We start from the raw sequence: 27,301 nt of genomic DNA on the forward strand, positions 1-27,301 counted from the left end.
AGTTGAATACAACAAGGTCAATATAAAAGATTCCTTTCCTTGTGGATGCCTTTCTCCAGCAAAATGAATTTAAAAATAATCAATTTAATCAGGCTTTCTTGAGTTAATGAAGACTGTGCTAATTGGTTACTAAACATAAAAAGAATTAATAGCACAACACAGATTAGAACTAACTGATCAAAGATAAAACTTACAGAAACAGATTTACAGATCAACTTCTGAATTGTTTGTGAAGACAGTAGAATGCTGAGACGATTGCAGTGGAGGTTATTGGTAATGTTACTTTGGAATTTGACCATTTGATTTCAGAATTCTTAGTTTTGGAGATTAGTTGCAATCCCTTCAACCAGTATTAAGTTCCAGCATTCAGAGTTGTCCTTTTTCCTGTTTGTCTAGTTTACTAGCTAGCTGGCTGCTCAGACTCAGTGAACAAATGAGGATTAGAGTCAGGTTCAGGATTTGGAAGTACAAGTTAGAAATGTCTATAGCACTTCAGGGTTCTGACTCATGGTTATGATATGCCTTCAGCCAACTCCTACCCTTATGTTCTTATATCCTGCAAACGTGACAATGGTCCAAATTTTCATCAACTCAAGTCGACTCAGAAACACTATACAGTGGAATCTGATTTCAGGATTCCCACCAATCATTCATATGTCCAGCTATTTTCACTGCCATTAGACAAGGGTTTGGGTATCTAGCCTGCATGTAGCATTCTGCCAGCTCGATTGTGAGGATGGGCAATATATTACCCCTAGATGGAGTTGAGACCTTAACATATGTGTACGTGAGACACTGCCCCTCAGTGAAGGCATGAACAACAAAAGAACTCCAGTCCAAAGTGGAGAACCAAGGAAATCAATAACCTGCTCCTGGAAATATTATTTACAGGCTTTAAAATATGAAACAAAATATCTGATCTTTCAGCTTCAATAGTTTGATGCTATACGAAGATACATATGTTTCCAATGCATTGATTAATAATACAGCTCTGCCACACAAACGTAAGTTGGCTTTTACATCATTATTACATTGATCAGTATTGTGTAAATACAGGAGAGTAATTTTCTCATTCAGAAACATGCTCTTATGCTTTTAAAACTAGTGAAAATATTGTGTAGTCTGTCTATTAAAATAAATGGCCAGAGATATTACAAATGAAGAACAGCAACAGTCAATTAGACAGGCCATCAGAAAATAATAGCGATTTGTTTTTGTGATGTCAATAGTCCATTGTTGTTTGAGAACTACGACGGGTTGTGCTGACAGCTGACCCTCTGCTTGTTTGGAGGAGGCAAGAGAAAATGAGGCAGGATGGGGCATGGTTTGGTGGGTTGAGGGGAGGGAAGTGGGAGTTTGAGGGTATTACATTTACTGTTAAAACTGGATCAATGTTCCAGGAAATGGAGTCAGGCATTGTAGCCTGCCAGCATGGTCAACATCACAGTGGTCACCATGGGACTGTTTCTGGAGATGGCAGGCTCAACTCCAACTCTCCCTTGAATGAAACTTTGATGGGGAGGACTCCTATTATAGGAGAGCAGTCAGCTGCATCAGTTTGTTTCCTTTCCCCCATACTCCAAAAAATCCAGTCCAACATGTTCAGTGAGGATATGCCTCTTACTCATTTTTCATTTAAGAATCAACAATACAACCACAATTGGGTGGCCCTATTGTATAATGCGTTTAATAAGATAGCGCCTGTGAGATATTCCTTTCCAACACTCTCTGTATCATTGTCAGATTCTTGTGGAGGTTCAACACTGCTGATCCATGCCATGTGACCATGTAACTCTACTCGGCCATTTAAATTATTTATAATTTTTAATCAGCATTTTACTTTAAGTTTATTTGAACATTATTTCAGTAACTTTCTCCCACCTCATCAGGTTCAAACATGTTTTGCTTGTTTCAAGTTTCCTCTAACTTATACTCCAAATGAAGCTGCTTAGCTTTTCTTGGCAGAACCCCTACATCCGTACCCTACCCTAACATGAGCTAATGCAGGTTTGGTTGGGCAACATGAACACTATTGCCATTAATTCAGGATCTTGAAGACTAACTGACTCTTTTGAGAAATTTTATAATTTAACCAAGGCATTACCAACAAGTTTGATGCAAATATGAAAGGCCTTCCAAATGGTAGCTCGGGTTTCATATCTATGTATCAAAAGTATACAATTAATTGTCAAAACAGAAGAATCTACATGAAAATAGAGAGAAAGCAGAAAGGTGGTCAAATAAATTAATTAGGGGAAGAAATAGAAGAATAGTAAACTTGTGAACTGTGCACAGGAGACATGTTGACTGTGATGATATAAAAATAATGGGGGCAAAACGTTCTGTGCCCACCAGGATTTCTAGAAGGGTGGACAGGAGAACATACTTGGATAGGAGGCAAAACTTCAGGTTCCCAACCATGGGTTAAACATTTACAATCAAGTCCTCCGAAGTAGGTGGCTGCCAAGACAGACAATGAAATGATGGTTTTCTTCCTATACTCTATCGATTCTAGAATGATTCCTTTGGGTTGGAAACTATCAAATGCCACTCAATGATAAAGAGGGAATGAGAAAGAAGAGGAACTATATATTTTGTTAGCCTTACATTAGCAGTGGGGAAAATGCTAGACTCTGTTATAGAGGATGCGACTGATACTTAGAAAATAATGTTCTGTTTGCTTTTTTGATTATTTCCTGCACCTGTTCATGACATTTTAAAGATCTATGCATCTGAACCTCCAAATCGTTTTGTACGACTATTGTATTTAATTTCATACCTATATTTTCATAAAGCTGGCAATATATACAAGGCAGTGTACTATTTGTGTGGTGTACTACTTCCTCCAAGATGTGATAGTACAAATTAGTTCACTAACTTGGCTCCTTCAAAAACAAGCCATTTCTTGCAGAAATATAAAGGATAAAATCTGACCAGACCAACCAGCTCACGAGCAGTCTCAGTCATACGCAGAGTGCTTTATGTATCTAAATGCATATAGTGTAAGGGGTGAAACTTCACAATATTGATCAGTTTATGAGAAGTTGTAATTATACATAATCTAGATTGTTGTGGTTAAACACATCTATTGTTAGGGGTGAAGCGTGGCCAAGCAAAGCAGCAACACAAACAAACCTGACTATTGCAGGCAAGTGGAGCTGAATTCAAAAGAAGACTCAATTCAAAAGACCATCATTTATGGTTGTGTCTGATGCAAACTGTTGGTGAAAAACTATTTTTCTCTGCGTTGTGATGAAAGGTCAGAGACCTGATCATGAATGAGCTGCTGAGTTTTTAAGCATCTTTTATGTCTGAAGTGTGAAAGCAAGCAGATCTGTGAGAGGAAGTACTGCTATGGTTAATGGTGTGACAGTGCTATCTGCAATGAGTGACAGACATTGATTGTGTATGGATATCTAATGAAGATGCCTGGGACCCAAACTAGAACAGTCATACACAGAGAAAGTCTTATAATCCTAAATCATATTCAGGACCTTAAATTATTGAGTACACCATGGTACATACTCTGACAGAGTGCATCAGATCATTCATCCATTTGGAGCACTGAAACCAGGTTCTCATGAGCTAACAATAGCCACTGGCCTTCACATCACCTCTATCAAGCCTTTGTCAGTAGGGATGGGCTATTGTTGCCATACTCAGGGAAAATAACTTCGCTCTCCTTTTTAGCCTTCTTGGGATGCATTGCTAAGAAATTTGTGATGGACCGGACCAAACCCTCTCAAAACAGTCAGTGCAGGGATCCTCTGTGGATGTTCCCCTGAAAAACAAGTATACCGTTTTGGATACTGTTGTGGGGGGGATGACTTACTAGGGGCATGTAGTGGGGTGCAGGTCTCTGGCACCACATCTGTCCCTGTTGCACAGAAGGGAAGGAGGGAAAGGAGGAGAGTGTTAGTCATTGGGGATTCAATAGTTACAGGGTTAGAAGGTTTATTGGGAATGAACAAGAGTCATGGTTGGTGTGTTGCCTCCCAGGTGTCAGGGTCCATGATGTTTCAGAGCGTGTCTTTGGGGTCCTGAAGGGAAAGGGAGACCAGCCCCAAGTCATAGTCCACATAGATACCAATGACACAGGTAGAAAGAGGGAAAGCGATGTAAAGCAGGATTTCAGGGAGCTAGGGTGGAAGCTGAGACCTCGAACAAACAGAGTTGTCACCACTGGTTTGTTACCCATGCCATGTGATAGCGAGGCAAGGAATAGGGAGAGATATCAGCTGAATACGTGGCTGCAAGGATGGTGCAGGAAGGAGGGATTCAGGTGTATAGATAATTGGGGCTCATTCTGGGGAAGGTGGGACCTCCACAAACAGAAAGGTCTTCATTTGAACCAGAGGGGATAGGAAATTTGTTGGTGCTATTCAGGTGGGTTTAAACTAGCTCAGGAGAGGGATAGGAACCTGTGTTGTAGTTCCAGTACACAGGAGGATGAGAGTGGGGAAGACAGGGACAAGATTCCACGGTCACAGGAATGTGCTGGCAGACAGCAAACTGGGTTTGGAATGTGTTTACTTCAACGCCAGAAGTATCCGAAATAAGGTAGGTGAACTTGCAGCATGGATAGGTAACTGGGACTTCGATGTTATGGTCATTTCAGCGACATGGATGGAGCGGGGTCAGGAATGGATGTTGCAGGTTCCAGGGTTTAGATCTTTCATTAAGAACAGGGAAGGTGGTAAAAGAGGGGGAGGTGTGGCCTTTTTAGTCAAGGACAGTGTAACGGCGGTTGAAAGAACTTTTGATGAGGACTCGTCTACTGTGGTTGTATGAAACAGGAGAGGAGAGTTTTTTTTATAGGCCTCCACAGAGTTCCAGGGATGTGGAGGAGAGGATCACAAAACGATTTTGGGTTGGAGTGAAAGGAACAGGGTGGTCATTACGGGGGACTTTAACTTCCCCACAATGACTGGAACTGTTATAACTCTAGTACGTTGGATGGACCAGTTTTTGTCCCATGTGTACAGGAGGGTTTCCTGACACAGTATGTCGAAAGGCCGACAAGAGGTGAGGATCTGATGCTTGGTAATGAACCAGGACAGGTGTTTGATTTAGTGGTAGGTGAGCACTTTGGAGAAAGTGACCATAATTTGGTTATGTTTAGTTTAGTGATGGAAAGGGACAGGCACATGCCACAAAGCAAGACTCATAGATGGGGAAAGGGCAATTATAACGCGATTAGGCAAGACTTAGGATGCATAGAATGTGGTAGCAAAATGCAGAGAATGGGGTCAATCGAAATGTGGAGCTGGTTTAAGGAACAAATATTGTATGTCCTTGATAGGTATGTCCCTGTCTGGCAGGGAGGAAGTGAACCTTGGTTTACTACAGGCATTGCATCTCTTGTTAAGTGGAAGAAGGAGGCTTACGTGATGATAAGATGAGATGGTTCAGATGAGGCGATGGAGAGTTATAGATTAGCTCGGAAGGATTTAAAGAGAGAGTTAAGAAGAGCAAGTGAGGACATAAGCAGTCTTTAGCAGGTAGAATAAAGGAGAACCCTCAAGCTTTCTACAGGTATGTGAAGAACAAAAGGACGAATAGAGTAGGAATAGGACCAGTCAAGGACAGAAGTGGGAAGTTATGTGTGAACCCTGTGGAGATCGGAGAGGTGCTAAATGAATATTTCTCATCACTTTTCACTTAGGAAAAGGAGCATATTGTAGAGGATAAGAATGAGATACGAGATATTAGACGAGAAAGTATCCAGGTTGGTAAGGAAGAGGTATTATCAATTTAAGAAGGAGTGAAAGTAGACAAGTCCCCTGGGCTGGATGGGATTTATCTAAGGATTCTCTGGGAAGCTAGGGAGGAGTTGTTGAAGCCTTTGGCTTTGATCTTTGAGTCTTCATTGTCTACAGGTTTAATCCAGGGACTAGAGGATTGCAAATGTTGTGCCCTTGTTCAAGAAGGGCAGTAGAGATGACCCAGGTAATGATAGACAAGCAAACCTTATGTCTGTTGTAGGTAATGTTTTGGAAATGATTATGAGAGACAGGATTTATAATCATCCAGCAAGCAACAATTTGATTGGAAATAGTCAACATGGTTGTGTCAAGGGTAGGTCCTGTCTCACAAACTTCATTGAGTTTTTTGAGAAGACAACGAAGCATGTAGATGAGGGGAGGGCAGTTGATGTGGTGTACATGGACTTTAGTAAGGCCTTTGATAAGGTTCTACATGGTAGGCAGATGGAGAAAATGCAGAGGCATGGGGTTAAAGGTGATTTAGCAGTTTGGATCAGAAACTGGCCTTCTGTAAGGAGGCAGTGAGTGGTGGTTGATGGAAAATATTCAGCCTGGAGTCCAGTTACTAAGGTGTGCCACAAGGATCTGTTTTGAGACCACTGCTGCTGGTTATTTTTATAAATGATTTAGACACAGGTGGATGGGTTAGTAAGTTTGCAGATGACACTAAAGTCGGTGGAGTGGTAGACAGTGTGGAAATATGTTGCACATTGCAGGTGGACTTGAATAAACTAGAATTGTGCTGAGAGGTGACAAATGGAGTTCAATGCATATAATTGTGAGGTGATTTACTTCGGGAAGAACAACAGGAAAGCAGCATACTTGGTCAATGGAAAGATTCTTAGTAGTGTGGTTATGCAGAGGGATCTTGGAGTCTATGTACATAGAGGTTGACAGTGCTATTAAGAAGGCATACAATGTTTTAAGTTTTATTGGTAGAGGGATTGGGTTCTGGAGCTGTAATGTCATGCTGCAACTATCCCAAACGCTAGTGCAGCCGCGCTTGGAATATTGTGTACAGTTCTGGTGTACATCAGGAAGGATATGGAAGCATTGGAAAAAGTGCAGAGGAGATTTACCAGGATGTTGCCTGGTCTGGAGGGAAGGTCTTGTGAGGAAAGGCTGAGAGACTTGGGTCTGTTCTCATTGGAAAGAAGAAGGCTAAGAGGTGATTTGATAAAAATGTACAAGATGATCAGAGGATTAGGTAGGGTAGACAGTGAAAGTCTTTTTCCTTGAATGATAATGTCAGCTTGTGCGAGGGAGCATAGTTACAAATTGAGGGGTGATAGATTTAAGACAGATGTCAGAGGCAGGTTCTTTACTCAAAGAGTGGTAAGGGCCTGGAATGCCCTGACTGCCAATATGATTAATTCAGCCACATTAGAGAGATTTAAACAATCCTTAGATAAGCACATGGATGATGATGGGATAGTGTAGAGGGATGGGCTTAGATTAGTTCACAGGTCGGCACAACATTGAGGGCTGAAGGGCCTGTTCTCTGCTGTATTGTTCTATGTTCTATGTTCTGTGTCAAGGGGGTAGCCTAACCCTAACTTTATTTATTTTACAAGCAAGTGTCAAGAATTGGCTTAACTATAACTCTATTGAAATAATTAACAAAATAACAAATTACTCACTGAGTTTTCCAATATAGAAACATATCATAAGCACACCCTTGGCAAAAGCAAATTCAGTTACATGGATTGTCTCACATGCAATTCTAGCAGCACAAAAAGAACACAAGCTTTTAGCTGTAGCAGAGAGATAGATTTTGCAGCTTTTACAACCCCAAGAGCTAATGAAAGCCAAATTAAAAATCCTGGTTCTGTGGAGCTTGACTCCATCCATTCAGGCTGCTTCTATTGTTTCAACATTTTGAAAGTTCCAAGGCCTCACAAGCTGTTTACTTTTATTGGCTTGAAGCAGAGCACTCAGTACCTCTGTCTCAACCTCTGTTCATAAAATAAAACAGGACAAAACACACCTCTTAAAGCCAGAATATTGTTACACATGACATTGCTTTTTGCCTTGTCCCTGCACCTCCAGGAGTGTATGGAAGTGATGCTTCTGGATTATAGAGAATGAAATGCTTGCCAGGTACCTTTGAAATGTGGAACCCAGATATTGGAGCCCAATAGGAAAAACAGCATGTGGAAGCTACAAAGAACTGAGGTGAATAGGACAAGAATTCAAAATAGGAGAGAGGCAAGTGATCATTGGATAACCCTGGAAATGCACAGATTCAAAACACAAACAGAGAGGAGTTTGGAACACACACACACACACACACACACACACACACACACACACACACAGTTAAAAATCACAGAACACCAGGTTAAAGTCCAACAGGTTTACTTGGAAACACAAGCTTTCAGAATGCTGTTCCTTCATCACCTGAAAGCTTGTGCTTCCAAATAAACCTGTTGGACTATAACCTGCTGTTGTGTGATTTTTACCTTTGTCCACCCCAGTCCATATCAACGCTCCATAGCCTGTGAGCAATATAAGAAGAAAAAAAAATTGATCCCAGATTGACCAAACTTAATTGACATAATCTGAAATTGTGAAAGCAGTCAAAAAGAATACATAACTGAAAATACTTTTTTAACAATCGAGAAAAGGAACAGATTGGTTGCACTGAATCAGCTTTTCCCTTTCTGTAATTTGTCTTTCAACTCTAAGATTTGCATGAAATTTGCAAAGAAAGTTTCAAAAGGATATTATTAGATTCCCTTGATTTGTTATATGCTCTTGGGTATTGAACATAAATTGGTATATTTGCCAATTTATGTGCAAGTTCTGTGCTGCTGACTTCAAATGAACAACAACCGAAGGCTGGGCATTCATGAGGTGCCGGGGACCATCAGCAGCAGTAGTAGTATTGAACAAAACACAATCCATAAGCATATGACCTGGCACATTCACCCTCTATCTTTACCATTAAAGCCAGGGGATCAATGCTGGTACAAAGAAGAGTGCAAGACATGCCAGGAGCAGCATCAAACAGACCCTAATTTGCCCTCCAAGTTAGTCGCTAACCAGACCTGTTGCCATTGCTTTACTAAAGCTAGGTCAAAAAAATCTGAAATTCCTTCCCTAACATCATTGTGCAGTTTTCTATAATAAATGGATTGCAATGATTCTAGAAGGTAGCTCACCATCTTTTCAAGGGCAATTAGATTCCCTACAGTGTGGAAATAGGTCCTTTGGCCCAACAAATCAACACCGACCTTCCCAGAAGAGTAACCCACCCAAACTCATTTCCCTCTGACTAATGCACCTAACACTATGGTCAATTTAGCATGGCCGATTCACCTGGCTTGCACATCTTTGCATTGTGGGATGAAACCGGAGCAAACCCCCACGCAGACACAGGGCGAATGTGCAAACTCCACACAACCAGTTACCCAAGACTGGAATCAAGCCTGGGACCTTGGCGCTCTGCAGCAATGATGCTACCAACTGAGCTACCATGCCGCTCCATTAGGCATAGCAATTAATGATCACCTCGCTAGTGTCATCTGCATCTCAAAGAAACAAACTTCTGAGGCCTATGCCAAATGTAAGCACATGATAAATAGGAGCAAGCACAGGCCATTGTTCCTTCAAGCTTGCCCCTGCATTTTATAAGATAATGGCTGATCTGTTCCATATCACAACTCCTCTTACATGCCAACATGTTATAGCCCTCAACTCCTCAATATTCCAAAAAAATGTATTTAGATCTTTAAATATTTACAATGATCTCATCTGCACAATTCTCTGGGGTAGAGAATTCCGGATATTCACAAGTCTTCCCGAGGAGTTCTTTTACAACTCAATTTCGAATGAATCTTCCTTTATTACAATATAGATGGTATTAGAAAGAACGTAGTACAGTATTTTCAGGGTATCAACCACAGGATAGAAATATCTAAGGAAAGTAAACAGTACAAAAACAAACACCAAATCCATGTAAATATTCTTCACAATTATAATTGCCATTATCACAAATTATTATCCTTTAATGTGGAAAGTAACAGTTACCATCCTGCTGAAAACTGAGGGAAAACGGAGATCTACTTTCTTAACAATCATTTAAGATTGAAACATATGGATAAATCTGTGTTTTTTTTCGTGTCACTCTGTCTCACACTTTCAACTTCCTCCTCTCGCTCCTACCTCATAACCTCAGATTCTGTCTGCTGCTTGCAATAAACAATTTTAAGTTTAACCAAGGACAAAGAAGATGACCCAAATCAAACAAACACTTTGATTTTAAAATTCTCATCCTTGCTTTCAAACTCCTCATGGTCTTGTTCTTCCCTTCCTTTGTTATCTGCAATAGTCCTACAGCCCTCAAGGACATCTGTGCTCCTCTACTTGGAGCCTTGTGTACATCCTCATTTAAATCACTTCATCAGTGGTCTTGCCTTAAAGTACCATATTTCAAACCTCTAGAATTCCCTCCTTCAGCCTTTTTCGCTCTCTTTAATCCTTTAACATTCTTTGAAAACTGGTCATCTGCCATAATATCTCATGTTGCTCAGTGCCAATATTTGTACTATAATAATCCTCGACAGTATCTTGAAACTTTTACTATATTCAATGCCCTTTATAAATGCAACCTGGTGTTTTTTGAACATGAGAATCAGAAGTTAGGAAGGAATATTTGCACGTATAAAATAGGAGAAGTAGACTATTCAGCTGCTCAAGTTCATTCCACCGTTCAATATGATTGCGGTCAATCTATTTATGTTTCAAATTCTACATTCCCATCAATCCCTGATAATCTTTGATTCTTTTGCCTCACAAGAATTTATCTACCTCTGACTTTAAAATATTTAATGAGCCTTCATCCATTGCTAAATGGGGTAGAGGGTTCTAAAGTTGCATAACCCTCAGAGAAAATAGTTTCTGCAATTTTGTCCCTAAAATGGTGACCCCCATTTTTAAAATAGTACCCACTAGTTTTAGACTGATCCATACAAGGAAACATTCTTTCCATATTCACCTTGTCAACACCATTCAGAATCTTGTACACTTCTGTCAAGTCACAGATAGCTCTTCTAAACTCCAATGAAAACAAGTCCAGCCTGTCCAACCTAACCTCATAAAGGCAGAAAATGGGGACTGTAGATGCTGGAGATCAGAGTCAAGATCAGAGTGGTGCTGGAAAAGCACAGCATGCTAGGCAGCATCTGAGGAGAGGAAAATCGATGTTTTGGGCAAAAGCCCTTCATCAGGACTTGGGCTTTTGCCCAAAACATCGATTTTCCTCTCCTCAGATGCTGCCTGACCTGCTGTGCTTTTCCAGCACCATTCTAATCTTGACATAAACTCATAAGGCATCCTACTCATTCCAGGTATCAATCTAGTTAACCTCCTTTGCATTGTAAACTGCATTTACATCCTCCCTTAAATACGGAGGTCAAAACTGTACACAGTATTTGAGATATGGTTGGACCAATGTCATGTATAACTGAAGTACACATTTCAATCAAGTCACTCTTGACTGTTCTAATCTCTAATTGAAATGAGCCCCAACCTCTCCAACTTATCTTTATATGACAGTTGTTCATTTCAGGTATCAAACTACTAAACCTCTTCTGAAATACTTCTAATGTAATGTTCTGGCATGCATTTGTCTTTTGAAGGGTGACAAAGGAGGAGAAGAGAGAGTAGAAAGGTAAGGGAAGAAACTCAACAGCAGGGTTCAGAACAAAATCAAATTGGAAGAGCACAGAGATCTTGGAATTTTTGGCTGGAGGAATTTCAGAGATGAGGAGGTCAAGAAAGGAATTGTAAACAAGGATGAGAATTTTAAAACTGATGTATTGCAAGGCCATGAGCCAACGTATGTCAGTGAACAGGGAGTGTAAGTAATTTGGCTAGGATTTGCAGACAGCAATGATTTGGATGAAGTCATGTTAATGGAGCGTGTATCTATCCGACATCTATCATATATACATGTACTTTTAATGTCTTCAATAATTTAGTTTTATCGAATTACAAAAAAAATTATGAAAACTATTTTCACTTTTCTTCAAAAGTATGAACAGGAACAACAAAAATTGGAAGGAAACGAGAACGGGCCAGAGTTTATCAAAGAAACCTTGAGGAGAACAATTATAACAGATGCTGCATAAGATGGCATGTTTTATCCAAGAGCTATTGTATTTATCAATGTGTTTTGTACCTCTTCAAAACTTGTACCAATTAATACACCGATTAAAAATATTGAACTTGAAATTTTCAATAATGAATTAATTGATTTATGTCAATGTTTGACTCACTTTCTGTTGAAAACACCCTATTGGTCTTTCAGTTGATAATCATTTGACCACACTTTCAGTTCTGTCAATTAGATTAGATTAGATTACTTACAGTGTAGAAACAGGCCCTTCGGCCCCACAAGTCCACATCAACCCGCCGAAGCGCAACCCACCCATACCCCTACATTTAGCCCTTACCTAACACTACGGGCAATTTAGCATGGCCAATTCACCTGACCCGCACATCTTTGGACTGTGGGAGGAAACCGGAGCACCCGGAGGAAACCCACGCAGACACGGGGAGAACGTGCAAACTCCACACAGTCAGTCGCCTGAGTCAGGAATTGAACCCGGGTCTCTGGCGCTGTGAGGCAGCAGTGCTAACCACTGCGCCACCGTGCTGCCCACTAATTCTTTCATCACATTTGACTGCTCTTTTCAGCAAAGTCTATCACATTTCTCAATCAGTAATTTTTTGTCATACAATTGTGGATTAAATAATTTTAAGAAGATATGCTAATATGTTCAGATATGACAGTCATGAAAGCAATTGATACAGATTATGTAAACCTTTATTTTATTCCTTGTCCTAACACTCTGATGATTTAATAATTATTTGTGATGATAATTTGACAGAAGTGGCTTTACTGAAATAACATTGACTTAGAATTTTGATGAAACATCATTTGAATTAAAAAAGAAAGCTTGAAAATTACCTTTCACAAATTAGAAAAAATTGTTATATGAGCTATTTACAATACTATCCCCAATAACTTACATTATAATCTACAATCATATTTAATAATATTAATAATAGGTAAACTGTGGCTAAGGGTTGGTAGACCAGAAGTGTGATAACCATATAGGATTAAGTTTTATAGAATCTTCTCTGAAATGAACTTGAATGGTTTTAATCCTATTCCTAGTGGCACAATGTTAATTTGTAGTAAACCACCAATCTTATTCTTTGGCCACAAGATTGCTCAGAATAGAAGAAGGCATAAAATGCAAAGTGTTTCAAGATTAGGGATAAAGTACATTTCTGAGGTGGAGTAAATGGAGCTTTACCTACATCTAACATTTCAATACACCTACTTAACACTTGTGTTATCTGATACTGATACTGAGTGCCTTAACGAAAAGTGTTAATTTCACTCCTTGGTGAATGCAAAATTCATCCAATGAATATTTGTCACCACCAATATTGTTTTGTTACTTGTAGATTTTAGAATTACAAGTCAAATGATTTGACCTCAGTTGGATTGTTAACTACCTGGAATATGTATGGGGCTGTTCATTGCTCTGTATGTGCATAATTAGTTAAAATTTTAACAAGAAATAATTATGCTTAGGATTGTGATCCATGTTTGATTAAAGTATCATTTGTCTCTTTGCATGCAGGTCTTTAGCTTAGGCAGGATAACCTAATGTGGTGTACTTTTAGATTTGTTTCATTTACTTTGCACTGTAATTCATTTATTAAAAAAAAGTTATGTGCAAAGGCAGGTATTTAAAACTTATAAACCACTCGAATTCTTGAACTCAATTCCTGCCTACGCCCCACAGTTAGACAAACTAATTTGCTAACTTATGCTATGATTTGCTTCTTTCTTTGAACAAGCAACAATTTCAAATCACAATAGGTATCTGAAATCAGATCTGGTAGAAATATCCATTAAAAAAAAGACAAGCAGCCTCCTTTCCACAAGTAATTCTGAAGAAATTACAAGAACCATGCTTGTGGTGTACCATCTCATCTCTTAATGACTTTGCATTCAATATCTTTGCACAGAAAAATATCTTCTCCCCTTCAAAGAGTTATTGTGCCTCCAAATTAAGAAAACTACTGACTTTTAATGAAGGGGAATGTCTATTTTTAACATCGTGGCTACAACTACACTTTAATACAAAGGAAAAAGAAAATCAAAAGAAATCTGTTGTCCTGACATTAGTAGGGACAAATGATAAAAACTTCTAGGAGAAAGTGAGGTCTGTAGATGCTGGAGATCAGAACTGAAAATGTGTTGCTGGAAAAGCTCAGCAGGTCTGGCAGCATCCAAGGAGCAGGAGAATCGACGCTTATGCCCGAAACGTCGATTCTTCTGCTCCTTGGATGCTGCCTGACCTGCTGTGGTTTTCCAGCAAAACATTTTTCAGCAAGTATGGAGGTATGTGGAGAATAATTTGGTGGGCAGGAGCAGGCTGAGATGATAGGTCAGCCAGGGTAGTAAGGTTTGTGGATCTTGGGTAGGAGGTAGAATCAGGTGGTGTCGGGTTCCCAAACTATGAGGTTGGAAGTTGTGGGTGGGAGATCTCCTGAGACGATGAGGTTGTATATGGTCTGGGGGAGGATGGTTTGGTGATGGGGGTGTGAATTCATGGTGAGGGGGTGGTAGAAGGAGATGTCTTTGAGTTGGCACCTGGCTTCAGCAGTGGAGAGGTCAGTGCGCCAAACTACCACTGCACCCCCTCCCCCTTATCCACTGGTTTGCTGGTGAGGCTGGGGTTGGAGCAGAGGGCGTGGAGGGCTGCGTGTTGTGAGGGTGAGAGGTTGGAGTGGGTGAGGGGGTAGGCAGGTTGAGGTGGTTAATGTCTTGGCAGCAGTTGGAAACAAAGAGATTGAGGGCGGGTAACAGACCATCACGGGGTGTCCAGGTGGATGGGGTGTGTTGGAGGTGGGCGAAGGGGTCCTCGGAAATTAGGTGGGAGTCTTGATTGAAAAAGTAAGCCCAGAGGCGCAGATGGTGGAAGAAGTGTTCAATGTCACAATGTGTATTAAATTCATTGATGCATGAACAGAGGGGGATAAAGGTAAGGCCTTTGCTGAGAATTGATTGTTTGTCCTCAGTGAGTGGGAGATCTGGGGAGATGGTGAAAACTCAACAGGGCTAGGAGCTAGGACTTGGTATAGAGCTGGAGCTGGGAGTGGGTCAAGGACTATAACTGGAGTGGGTGTGGTAGTGGGGGGAGTGGGGGCAATGTTATTTGTGGAAATGATGTTCACCCGGAGTTCTGGGGGGACGGGGTGATGACAGTGGTGACACCGCCGACCCACTCACCATGGACACCACCGAGACGGATCCCACTGTTGCTACCCCAACACCCAGAATCTCAGGGTGAGCATCACGTTGCAAATGATGTCACCCCCATTCTAACCCCCCCCCCCCCACTACCATGCCCATTCCAGTTAAAGTCTCCACCCCCACTCACAGCTCCAGTTCCAACCTTCCAGCTCATCACCTTTCTTATTTCCGCCACCTCCAAAAAGACCCCACCACCAGGGATATATTTCCCTCCCCACCCCTTTCCACCTTCCGCAAAGACCGTTCCCTCTGTGACTACCTAGTCAGGTCCACGCCCCGCTACAACCCACCCTCCCATCCTGGCACCTTCCCCTGCCACCACAGGAACTGTAAAACCTGCGCCCACACCTCCTCCCTCACCTCTATCCAAGGCCCTAAAGGAGCCTTCCACATCCATCAAAGTTTTACCTGCACATCATTTATTGTATCTGTTGCTCCTGATGTGGTCTCCTCTACATTGGGGAGACTGGGCGCCTCCTAGCAGAGCGCTTTAGGGAACATCTCCGGGACACCCGTACCAATCAACCACACTGCCATGTGGCCCAACATTTCAACTCTCCCTCCTACTCTGCCGAGGACATGGAGGTCCTGGGCCTCCTTCACCGCCGTTCCCTCACCACCAGACGCCTGGAGGAAGAACACCTCATCTTCCGCCTCAGAACACTTCAACCCCAGGGCATCAATGTGGACTTCAACAATTTCCTCATTTCCCCTTCCCCCACCTCACCCTAGTTCCAAACTTCCAGCTCAGCACTATCCCCATGACTTGTCCGGACTTGTCCTATCTGCCTATCTCCTTTTCCACCTATCCACTCCACCCTCTCCTCCCTGACCTATCACCTTCATCCCCTCCCCCACTCACCTATTGTACTCTATGCTACTTTCTCCCCATTCCCGCCCTCCTCTAGCTTATCTTTCCATGCTTCAGGCTCTCTGTCTTTATTCCTGATGAAGGGCTTTTGCCCGAAATGTCGATTTCGCTGCTCCTTGGATGCTGCCTGAACTGCTGTGCTCTTCCAGCACCACTAAGCCAGTATCTGGTTTCCAGCATCTGCAGTCATTGTTTTTACCCCGACCTGTCCCACCTGTCAATCTTCCTTCCCACCAATCTACTCCACCCTCCCCTTCAAACTATCACCTTTACTCCCACCTCCATCCACCCATTGCACTCTCTGCTACCTTCCCCCCCAGCCCCACTCCCCTACCATTTATCTCTCCACCCAAGGCTCCTGATGAAGGGCTTTTGCCCGCAACGTTGATTTTCCTGCTCCTCGGATGCTTCCTGATCTGCTGTGCTTTTTCAGCACCACACTCTTGGCACCAATCCTTGAGACAGTTTTGAATCGAAGTCCTTCCCTGGAAGAACCAATCTATTGCCTGTGAGTGGCCATGCTCCTTCAACTTTGCTGTTCTCATCTAATTGTTCAATAGCAATGTCTTACAAGATGTAACATACTAGGAACATTGTAAAGCTTGCTCTTGTAACTGAATTTCAGATTCTCAAACAACATTTTTTACAATTTGGTTAATTTTCATGCCATCTTTGAAAATAGGAACAAGACTCAGTGTAAGTGGAAAGTAAGTCTGATTTTCTCTTGGTTTTCTCTTGTATTTGAAGATAAAGACAATTCAATTATTTGTATTATCATGTTGAATAATGAAAAACTATTTAATCCATGAAGTCTAATGTAAAGACACTATGATTCCCCTATTATGGGCTCACTTTTTTCCTTGCAGCAACCAGAGGTGAAAAGAAATTGCCTTTTTTTCAATCATTTCCTGGGATATAGCCATTGCTGGAAAGGCTGGCATTTATTGCCTTTCCTTAATTTAGATTAGATTACTTATAGTGTAGAAACAGGCCCTTCGGCCCAACAAGTCCACACCGATCCGCCAAAGCACAACCCACCCATACCCCTACATTTACCCCTTACCTAACACTACGGGCAATTTAACATGGCCAATTCACCTGACATGCACATCTTTGGACTGTGGGAGGAAACCGGAGCACCTGGAGAAAACCCACGCAGACACGGGGAGAACGTGCAAACTCCACACAGTCAGTCGCCTGAGGCGGGAATTGAACCCAGGTCTCTGGCGCTGTGAGGAAGCAGTGCTAACCACTGTGCCACCGTGCCGCTGCAATTGTTCAGAGGGTAGTTAAGACTCAACCACATTGCCGTGGATCTGGAGTCAAATGTGGGCCAGATGAGATATAAAAATCCCTGAAGGACATGAATAACAGATGGGTTTTTCCCAACAATTGACAATGGGTTTCATGGTCATCATTCTGAATTGTTTTAACATTCAAATTCCACCATCAGCTATGGTGGAATTCAAACCCAGGACCCCAGAACATTACCTGGGTCTCTGGATTCATAGTCTAGCAATAGTACCACTAGGCCTTTGGCTCTCCTTAGATGAAGATATTCTGCTCACAGACATTGCCTGATGGTTTGGCTTGTAGAGCATTATTTGATGAATACCATAACTTCGAGGTGCCAGTTTTGGGCTGGGATGGACAAAGTTAAAAATCACACAATACCACGTTATAATCCAACAGGTTTATTTGGAAGCACTAGGTTTTGGAGCACTGCTCTTTCATCAGTTGGCTGTCCAAAAGCTAGTGCTTCCAAATAAACCTGTTACTCTATAACCTGGTGTTGTGCAATTTTTAACTTCATGAATACCTGCCTCGTGAAGGCAGATCTCCTCAGAGATCAGCAAATGGAGGGACCTAGTTCGCCATGTGTCATTTTATAACATCATTTAGACAATCATTTTCTGTTTCTGCTCAAAATAAGTACCCTGTAGAGAAAAACAGGGAGAAAGAGAAGTACACTGAGCAGGATGCCTAGCTGCAAAGTTGTGGTTTTCAAAATTAAACTGCTGCTGTCAACAATTGACAGAACATCGGGGCTGCAATTAAATCAAGAAAGTAGAAAAAAGCAGCAGAAACAAAAAATAGGGTGCGAATTGCCTGAATTAACAAAAACACTGCAATGAAAGGCCAGCTAATATTAGAACTTCATTTGAAAAACACAAGCTCCAGAATTGCTGAAACTATTTGTTGCAAAGCATATTTTAAAACAGAATACAGCAACTATGTTTGTTAGCGCCTGTGAATCTCTGCTTCCCAAAGAATCTGAAGCCTGAACAAAGGGAAGATTGAGAACAGCTCTGCATTTAAAATAACCACATTGTGTCCCCAATGCAGAGGTGAAATTTAGACATATTAAGAACGTCCACAGAATAAAAACAACCACATATAATGGTAGAAATAATAAAAGCAAGAGTACAAAGCAGTTTTAAATGGGAGAAGAGCAGACAAAGGAAGCACATGGTGAGGACAGTGCAGGAGAGAGAGAGAGAGAGAGAGAAAGAGTACCTGCACAGTTACTGCCTTTGCTGTTTGATTTTGTGTATCACTGGACATCGGAGTGCATCTGGGAAAATTAACAAACAGTGAAATTCACAACTAATCTTGGAGGAACTGTTGGGCGAAGTTCACAGCACAGAATCAGATAAGTTATTTGTTGCTTTCAGGTCTGTCCAAGAGAAAGGCTGCAGTAGTGAGTATAATGGATTCTTTCTTGGTTATATGTTTTTGGAGATAAGTCTCTTGATTAAACTTAAAATATAAGCCATAGCTATTAATTTAATCTGATGTAGTGTTTTGTAGAGAAATAAGACGGTGTTATTTTCTGGGTCTGTAAATTGTGAAGGAGCAAAAATGGCCTTTGCAGTGATATGTACTTCTTGTCAGATGTGGGAGTTTAAAGAGAGTTTAAGGGTTACTGCGGATTATATCTGCCATAAATGCTGTTGGATGCGAATCTTATCAGATCGAGTGGATCAGTTGGAGAGACAGATAGAAGCGATGAGGAATTTGCAACAGCAACAGTATGTGATGGATGGCAGTTATAGGAAGGGGGAAAAGTCTCAGATACAATCATATACATGGGTTAACTCCAGGAAGGGTAAGAGAGGTAGGCAGCTAGTGCAGGAGTCTTTTGTGGCTATACCCATTTCAAACAGGTATGCTGTTTTGGAAAATGTATGGCGTGATGGATTCTCAGGGGAACAGAGCACGAAAAGCCAAGTTTCTGGTATTGAGACTGGCTTTAATGCAACAAAGGATATGCCAGCTTCTAAGGGATCAATTGTGTTAGGGAATTCTGTAATCCGAGGTACAGACAGACATTTCTGTGGCAAGCAGAGAAAAAGCAGAATGGTGTGTTGTTTCCCTGGTGCCAGTATCAAGGATGTCTCAGAGAGAATGCAGAATGTTCCCAGTGGGGAAGAGGGGCCAGCAGGAGGTCACTGTCCACATTGGAACCAATGATATAGTAAGGGAAAAGGTTGAGATTCTGAAGGGAGATTACAGAGAGTTAGGCAGACATTTAAAAAGAAGGTCCTCAAGGGTAGTAATATCTGGATTACTCCCAGTGCTACGAGCTAGTGAGGGCAGGAATAGGAGGATAGAGCAGATGAATACATGGCTGAGGAGCTGGTGTATGGGAGAAGGATTCACATTTTTGGATCATTGGAATCTCTTTTGGGGTAGGAGTGACCTGTACAAGAAGGACGGATTGCACCTAAATTGGAAGGGGACTAATATACTGGCAGGGAAATTTACGAGAACTGCTTGGGAGGATTCAAACTAGTAAGGTGGCGGGGTGGGACCCAGGGAGATAGTGAGGAAAGAGATTGGTCTGAGACAGGTACAGCTGAGAACAGAAATGAGTCAGACAGTCAGGGCAGGCAGGGACAAGGTAGGACTGATAAATTAAACTGCATTTATTTCAATGCAAAGGGCCTAACAGGAAAGGCAGATGAACTCAGGGCATGGTTAGGAACATGGAACTGGGATATCATAGCAATTACAGAAACATGGCTCAGGGATGGGCAGGACTGGCAGCTTAATGTTCCAGGAGACAAATGCTACAGGAAGGATAGAAAGGGAGGCAAGAGAGGAGGGGGAGTGGCATTTTTGATAAGGGATAGCATTACAGCTGTGCTGAGGGAGGATATTCCCAGAAATACATCCAGGGAAGTTATATGGGTGGAACTGAGATAAGAAAGGGATGATCACCTTATTTGGATTGTATTATAGACCTCCAATAGTCAGAGGGAAATTGAGAAACAAACTTGTAAGGAGATCTCAGCTATCTCTAAGAATAATAGGGTAGTTATGGTTGGGGATTTAAACTTTCCAAACATTGACAGGGACTGCCATAGTGTTAAAGGTTTAGATGGAGAAGAATTTGTTAAGTGTGTACAAGACAATTTTCTGATTCAGTAGGTGGATGTACCTACTAGAGAAGATGCAAAACTTGACCTACTCTTGGGAAATAAGGCAGGGCAGGTGACTGAGGTGTCAGTGGAGGAGCACTTTGGGGCCAGCGACCATAATTCTATTCATTTCAAAATAGTGACGGAAAGGGATAGATCAGATCTAAAAGTAGAGGTTCTAAATTGGAGAAAGGCCAATTTTGACGGTATTAGGCAAGAACTTTCGAAAGCTGATTGGAGGCAAATGTTCGCAGGTAAAGGGACAGCTGAAAAATGGGAAGTCTTCAGAAATGAGATAACAAGAATCCAGAGAAAGTATATTCCTGTCAGGATGAAAGGGAAGACTGGTAGGTATAGGGAATGCTGGATGACTAAAGAAATTGAGGGATTGTTTAAGAAAAAGAAGGAAGCATATGTCAGGTATAGACAGGATTGATCGAGTGAATCCTTAAAAGAGTATAAAGAAAGTAGGTGTATACTTAAAAGGGAAATCAGAAGGGCAAAACGGGGACATGAGATAGCTTTGGCAAATAGAATTAAGGAGAATCCAAAGGGTTTTTACAAATATGTTAAGGACAAAAGGGTATCTAGGGAGAGAATAGGGCCCATCAAAGATCAGCAAGGCGGCCTTTGTGTGGAGCCACAGAAAATGGGGGAGATACTAAATGAATACTTTGCATCAGTATTTGCTGTGGAAAAGGATATGGAAGATATAGACTGTCAGGAAATAGATGGTCACATCTTGCAAAATGTCCAGATTACAGAGGAGGAAGTGCTGGATGTCTTGAAATAGTTAAAGGTGGATAAATCCCCTGGACGTGATCAGATGTACCTGAGGACTCTGTGGGAAACTAGAGAAGTGATGGTTGGGCCTCTTGCTGAGATATTTGTATCATTGATAGTCACAAGTGAGGTGCCGGAAAACTGGAGGTTGGCAAACATGGTGCCACTGTTTAAGAAGGGCAGTAAAGACAAGCCAGGGAACTATGGATCGGTGAGCCTGACCTCAGTGGTTAGCAAGTTGTTGGAGGGAATCCTGAGGGACAGGATGTACATGTATTTGGAAAGGCAAGGACTGATTCAGGATAGTCAACATGGCTTTGTGCGTGGGAAATCATGTCTCACAAACTTGATTGAGCTTTTCGAAGAAGTAACAAAGAAGATTGATGAGGGCAGAGCAGTAGATGTGATCTATATGGACTTCAGTAAGGCGTTCAACAAGGTTCCCCATGGGAGACTGATTAGCAAGCTTAGATCTAAAGGAATACAGGGAGGACTAGCCATTTGGATACAGAACTGGCTGAAAGATAGAAGACAGAGAGTGGTGGTGGAGCTTTATTTTTCAGACTGGAGGCCTGTGACCAGTGGAGTGCCACAAGGATCGGTGCTGGGCCCTCTACTTTTTGTCATTTACATAAATGATTTGGATACAAGCATAAGAGTACAGTTAGTAAGTTTGCAGATGACACCAAAATTGGAGGTGTAGTGGTTAGCAAAGAGGGTTGCCTCAGAATACAACAAGATCTGGACCAGATGGGCCAATGGGCTGAGAAGTGGTAGATGGAGTTTAATTCAGATAACTCCGAGGTGCTGCATTTTGGGAAAGCAAATCTTAGCAGGACTTATACACTTAATGGTAAGGTCCTAGGGAGTGTTGCTGAACAAAGAAACCTTAGAGTGCAGTTTCATAGCTCCTTGAAAGTGGAGTCACAGGTAGATAGGATAGTGAAGGCGGCGTTTAGTATGCTTTCCTTTATTGGTTGGAGTATTGAGTACAAGAGTTGGGAGGTCATGTCGTGGCTGTACAGGACATTGGTTAGGCCACTGTTGGAATATTTTGTGCAATTCTGGTCTCCTTACTATCAGAAAGATGTTGTGAAACTTGAAAGGGTTCAGAAAAGATTTACAATGATGTTGCCAAGATTGGAGGACCTGACCTACAGGGAGAAGCTGAACAGGCTGGGGCTGTTTTCCCTGGAGCGTCGGAGGCTGAGAGGTGACCTTGTAGAGGTTTACAAAATTATGAGGGGCATGGATAGGATAAATAAACAAAGTCTTTCCCCTGGGATTGGGGATTCCAGAGGGCATAGGTTTAGGATGAGAGGGGAAAGATATAAAAGAGACCAAAGAGGCAACTTTTTCACACAGAGGGTGGTACGTATATGGAATGAGGTCCCATAGGATGTGGTGGAGGCTGCAACATTTAATTGCAACATATAATTGCAACATTTAAGAGGCATTTGGATGGGTATATGAATAGGAAGGGTTTGGAGGGATGGGCTAGGTGTTGGCAGGTGGGACTAGATTGGGTTGGGATATCTGGTCGGCATGGACGGGTTGGACCAAAGGGTCTATTTCCATGCTGTACATCTCTATGACTATATGACTCTGTAAGGCTTCAATGTATCCTTTCTGATAATATTTCTATCAGCGTGCTTTTTATCTGAACACAAGTTAAATATTTTACTGCTTAACATGCATAGCTTTGTTTCACTGTCTACAACCAGACTCAGTGTACTCTTGAATCATCCAACCATAGGACCTTTATCAAGTTGCCTCACTGCCTATTAATTAAACATCCAACTCAAACTGAGGGGACTACAATCCTCCTACAACAAGAGTTTAAAACCCCCACTGATTGGGGGTAGCTAGTCAATTTTACTAGGCACCTCATATTCAATGCAAACAAAGCCCTCAAATGGTAAAGTGTAACCTACCCCCACCCACTACTCAGCAAATACAAGACAGATACGAACAGCACACAATGGGATAGACAAATGCATAAAATTTGGTTAACCATCTACCTACATTGACCAGATAAAATAGTAATGCTCACTGAGATCAGGACAACATCCCCCCCCCCTCACTAAAAAAAACAAATCTCTGCTGTAGCAAAGCACTTAATATCATCTACCATTAGTCAGATTTAACATTAATGTTCAGATTTATGTGTTCTTGCACGGAAAGTTGTTGAAAGTACAGATTATGTCATGTTGATAAAGTGGCCATTTGGAATCTGAGGAAACAAGGCAAGCATGTGTTTATCACCTTAAATAATCAATCACAATCTTCGATTGTGAAATGAATGGCACATGTTCTGAGGAGAGTGAATAAATCAGAGGGAATGAATTATATGTCAAATCAAGTATAGAAGGAGAAATAGGGATGAGTAAAGGTTGGCCTAAGAGAAAGAAAATCTCAGAAAGAGAATTAAGTTTCAGATTATTTACATTGTTAAATCTACAAAAAAAATTAAAATAGGAACAAATGAGACCAATTACAAATATGAAGATTGTAAGATTGTTACATTTTTGGACTTTAAGGCAAAGTGTGGAATCAAGGGGGTCAGGAAACTTGCTCTGAATCCAACCTAATAACAAGTTTGAGTACCTTGATTGTTAAAGAATAAAGTGGGGAGCTTTACTGAAAAGAAAGTACGCATTGCACACACTTGTAGACTACAACAGGACAATGTGTCTGGACTATGTGTAGACTGTTTGTCCCGAACTTTCACTGGTATGCTTTAATCAATTAAAAACCATCTATTTAATTCCAAAATAGAATGGAGTTTGGGGTGTAAAGGATATTTAATTATCATTCCTATCTGAATAAAACACTCATGTTACCATGGAGGCAACTTTGCAGAAATCAGAACAAGTGATCATGTTTCAGATTTTCCCAAGATATCCCAGAACTTTATTGATACAGTCTGGAAAAGTCTGAGAGAGTGTGAGAGCCAAGGTAGTCCCACATGTGAAGCAGTGAAATTTCTCTTTATATTGATCACAAGAAAGGCAAGTGAAATCTCACACACTGATTGGAAAGGGTTTAGAAAAGATTTACAAGGATGTTGCCAGGGAGGGTTTGAATGAGAGGGAGAGGCTGAAGAGACTAAGTTTTTTTCCCCTAACGACAGAGGCTGAGGGATGACCTTATAAAGGTTTATAAAATCATGAGGGGCATGGATAGGATAAATAGACAAGGCATTTTGCCTGGGGTAGGAGAGTCCAAAACTAGAGGGTATAGGTTTAAGGTGAGAGGTAAAAGGGATCTAAGGGGCAATTTTTCCACACAGAGGGTGGTGCATATATGGAATGAGCTGCCAGAGGAACTGACAGAGGCTGGTACAATTATAATATTTAAAAGGCATCTGGATGGGTATATGAATAGGAAGCTGCAAATGTGTTGCTGGTCAAAGCACAGCAGGTTAGGCAGCATCTCAGGAATAGAGAATTCGACGTTTCGAGCATAAGCCCTTCATCAGGAATGTATATGAATAGGAAGGGTTTAAATGGATATGGGCCAAGTGCTGGCAAGTGGGATTACATTTATTTAGGATATCTGTATGGCATGGATGAGTTGGACTGGAGGGTCTGTTTCTGTGATGCATATCTCTGTGACTCAATGACTGCAAGTTCATGAGGATTTAATCAAGGCCACAAGAGTTGCCTAGCTCAGTTAAAGGCAGGAATCTTCAAAGAAACTCTCATTGTGAAAGTCTGTTTGAGATTAGGTGTCACTTGGCTTGAAAAGGGAAAAAGTAAACAAGCCATAGAGAGCTGAGAATAGCTATGGACTAGTTTGTGGAGAATGAAGTATCCATTCTGAAGTACAATCCTGATGTGAATTTTGCATCATTTTTAAAATCAAATGGTAAGAAATATTTCTCCCAGTTAGAGTATGAGTTGCTCCACAATAGCATTTAAACAATGCTTTTTTCAGTTTGCTTATTTGAGTAAAATGTTAAATCTTGTGTGATCCTCCCAGTCAGTTACAGTCAGAGTCATCAGCAAGGAAACAAATCCTTGGTCTAACCAATCCATACCAAACGTAATCCCAAACTAAACCAGCCCTACATGACTGATCCTGGGTCATATCCCTCCTAACCTGTCTTGTACATGTTCTTATCCAAATGATTTTAAACATTGCAGGAAGGTCATTCCACAAAGTGAATCACACTAAATAAAAAACTTATCGTCCAACACCCATCGACCTCCCCCACCACACCCCCCCACCACTCCCACCACCATCCCACCCCACCCCACCCCCACTATGTCTTTCTTAAAATCTCTCTCCTTAAAATATGACCCCTAGTCTTGCAATACTTCAAGTTAGGGAAAATACACCTATCATTAACCCTATCTATATCCCTCATAATTTTATAAACCTCTATAAGGTTACCTCTCAACCTCATACGTTCCATGTGGATGCACATGTTCTTAATAGAGAATATGTTTATTACACAAAAGTGAAAGACAGTGATATTGTTGCAGAATACAGTTTAGAAAGACTTTTTTTTGTAAATTCAAATATACTTTTGAGTTATTAGTGTTATGTTCCTAGTTGACGGTGGTATAGAACAAGTTAGTAAAACTGAGTAATTAGGCTCTGTAAGATAGTTACATGATGCTGCAGGTGTTCTTTACCAAGAAAGCATGAGTTTATTCTTCAAAGAAAAAAAAAGCAAACCAAGCTATACATATATGTTGCAGTTTGAAAGAACTTAAAAGGCTTCAATAAAAACCAAAACAATTGTGGATGCTGTATATCAGTTCTGAGGAAGGGTCACCGAACCCAAAACCTTAGTTTTGATTTCTCTTCACAGATGCTGCCAGATCTGCTGAGTTTTAACAATTTTTGTTTTTGTTTAAAAGGTTTCAACGTGTTTACCAGCACCATCACTTAGAGCCTCAAAGGAAATTAAACTTCTATCTCAACTCTTTAGATTTCTATTTCAAACTGTCTTCTTCCAGGTTCTTTCTCAGTTACTGTGAAGATTTTACAGAAAATCAATGTTTTCTGAGTCTGCTGCCATGAATTCTTCAGAAATCTGACAGCCTAACCTTTCTCAGTACTACCCACTTCCAGATTTCTATCAAACTTTCCTGCCCTGGAACCTTCACAAACAAATACTTCTGCTAGGGCAACCAATTTCCCTGAACTGCCCTGAGCTACTGCCAGTAGAGATGCAAACCTTGCTTTTGAACTCAACTCTGGTGTTGTCAGAACTAACTTGCTTCTGAACTGAACTGAAAACTAACCTCATGGTCTTAAAATGTTGCATTGTCAAAAACCATCATGTTGTTAAGAGGGTCCTTCTGCTTGGGATGAAATGAAATGACAAGACTTAGCTTTCTGTGGCACTGAAGCAACAATTTCATTTGTCTTTCAGTGGAGTGGTTGATAGTGAGGTTCTGTTTTAGAGAATGTAGTTGACAAACTCATACAGTGATGATTAGATATTGCAACTTTGTGTGCATCTGCTCCTTGCCTGATGTTGCCAGACACTTATACCTAAATAATGGCAACTTCCATTAGCCATTTCATTGACAGCGCAAGATAGCCAATATTCAATTTCCTCCACAATCTATTGTACGAACGAACAAGAACACCCACATAACTGCAAAGTAGCAGGGACAAACCCACACCATTGGTTTCCTCCCCAAATATTGTGTACAACCACTGTTGTGGCAAAAATCTGATGCATTATAGCCACCACATTGAAGCAAAAAACAAAACACTCTTCCCATCACAGTGAAGAAAAAATTGCTGTGCTGAAGAAGCCAAAGTCCCTTGTCACTTCTTCCTTCATCTTTCCCTAAACTTTTTCTTCCTCTTCCCCCTCCCCAATCTCTTTCTCTCCCATTCTTATTTCAGATGTGGAGATGCTGGGATTGGACTGGGGTGGACAAGGTAAAAAAAAAATGACACCAGGTTATAGTCCAACAGATTTACTTGAAATTCCAAGCTTTCAGAGCTCAGCTCCTTCCTAGGCATGATACCATGTGTGATTTTTAACTGGATACAACATACCTCAGCTTAATTTAGTTTTGTTTGTTTCGTACTCTTTTCAAGGCTAAAATCTCTCTCTGGAGGTTTGAAGTCCCAAACTGTACAA

At 41.2% G+C, this 27,301-nt stretch overlaps 1 long non-coding RNA gene across 1 annotated transcript in view; it reads right to left on the reverse strand.

Moving 5' to 3' along the window:
• LOC132828284 (uncharacterized) overlaps nt 1–27,301 on the reverse strand; it is an 83,075-nt gene that overhangs the window by 23,782 nt on the left and 31,992 nt on the right. Inside the window, exon 2 of the long non-coding RNA XR_009646093.1 lies at nt 18,497–18,554. This is a non-coding gene — a long non-coding RNA (uncharacterized LOC132828284). The remainder of the gene's footprint in view (nt 1–18,496; nt 18,555–27,301) is intronic.

This window comes from Hemiscyllium ocellatum, chromosome 26 (genome assembly GCF_020745735.1).
Source record: "Hemiscyllium ocellatum isolate sHemOce1 chromosome 26, sHemOce1.pat.X.cur, whole genome shotgun sequence".
NCBI classification, from domain to species: Eukaryota; Metazoa; Chordata; class Chondrichthyes; order Orectolobiformes; family Hemiscylliidae; genus Hemiscyllium; species Hemiscyllium ocellatum.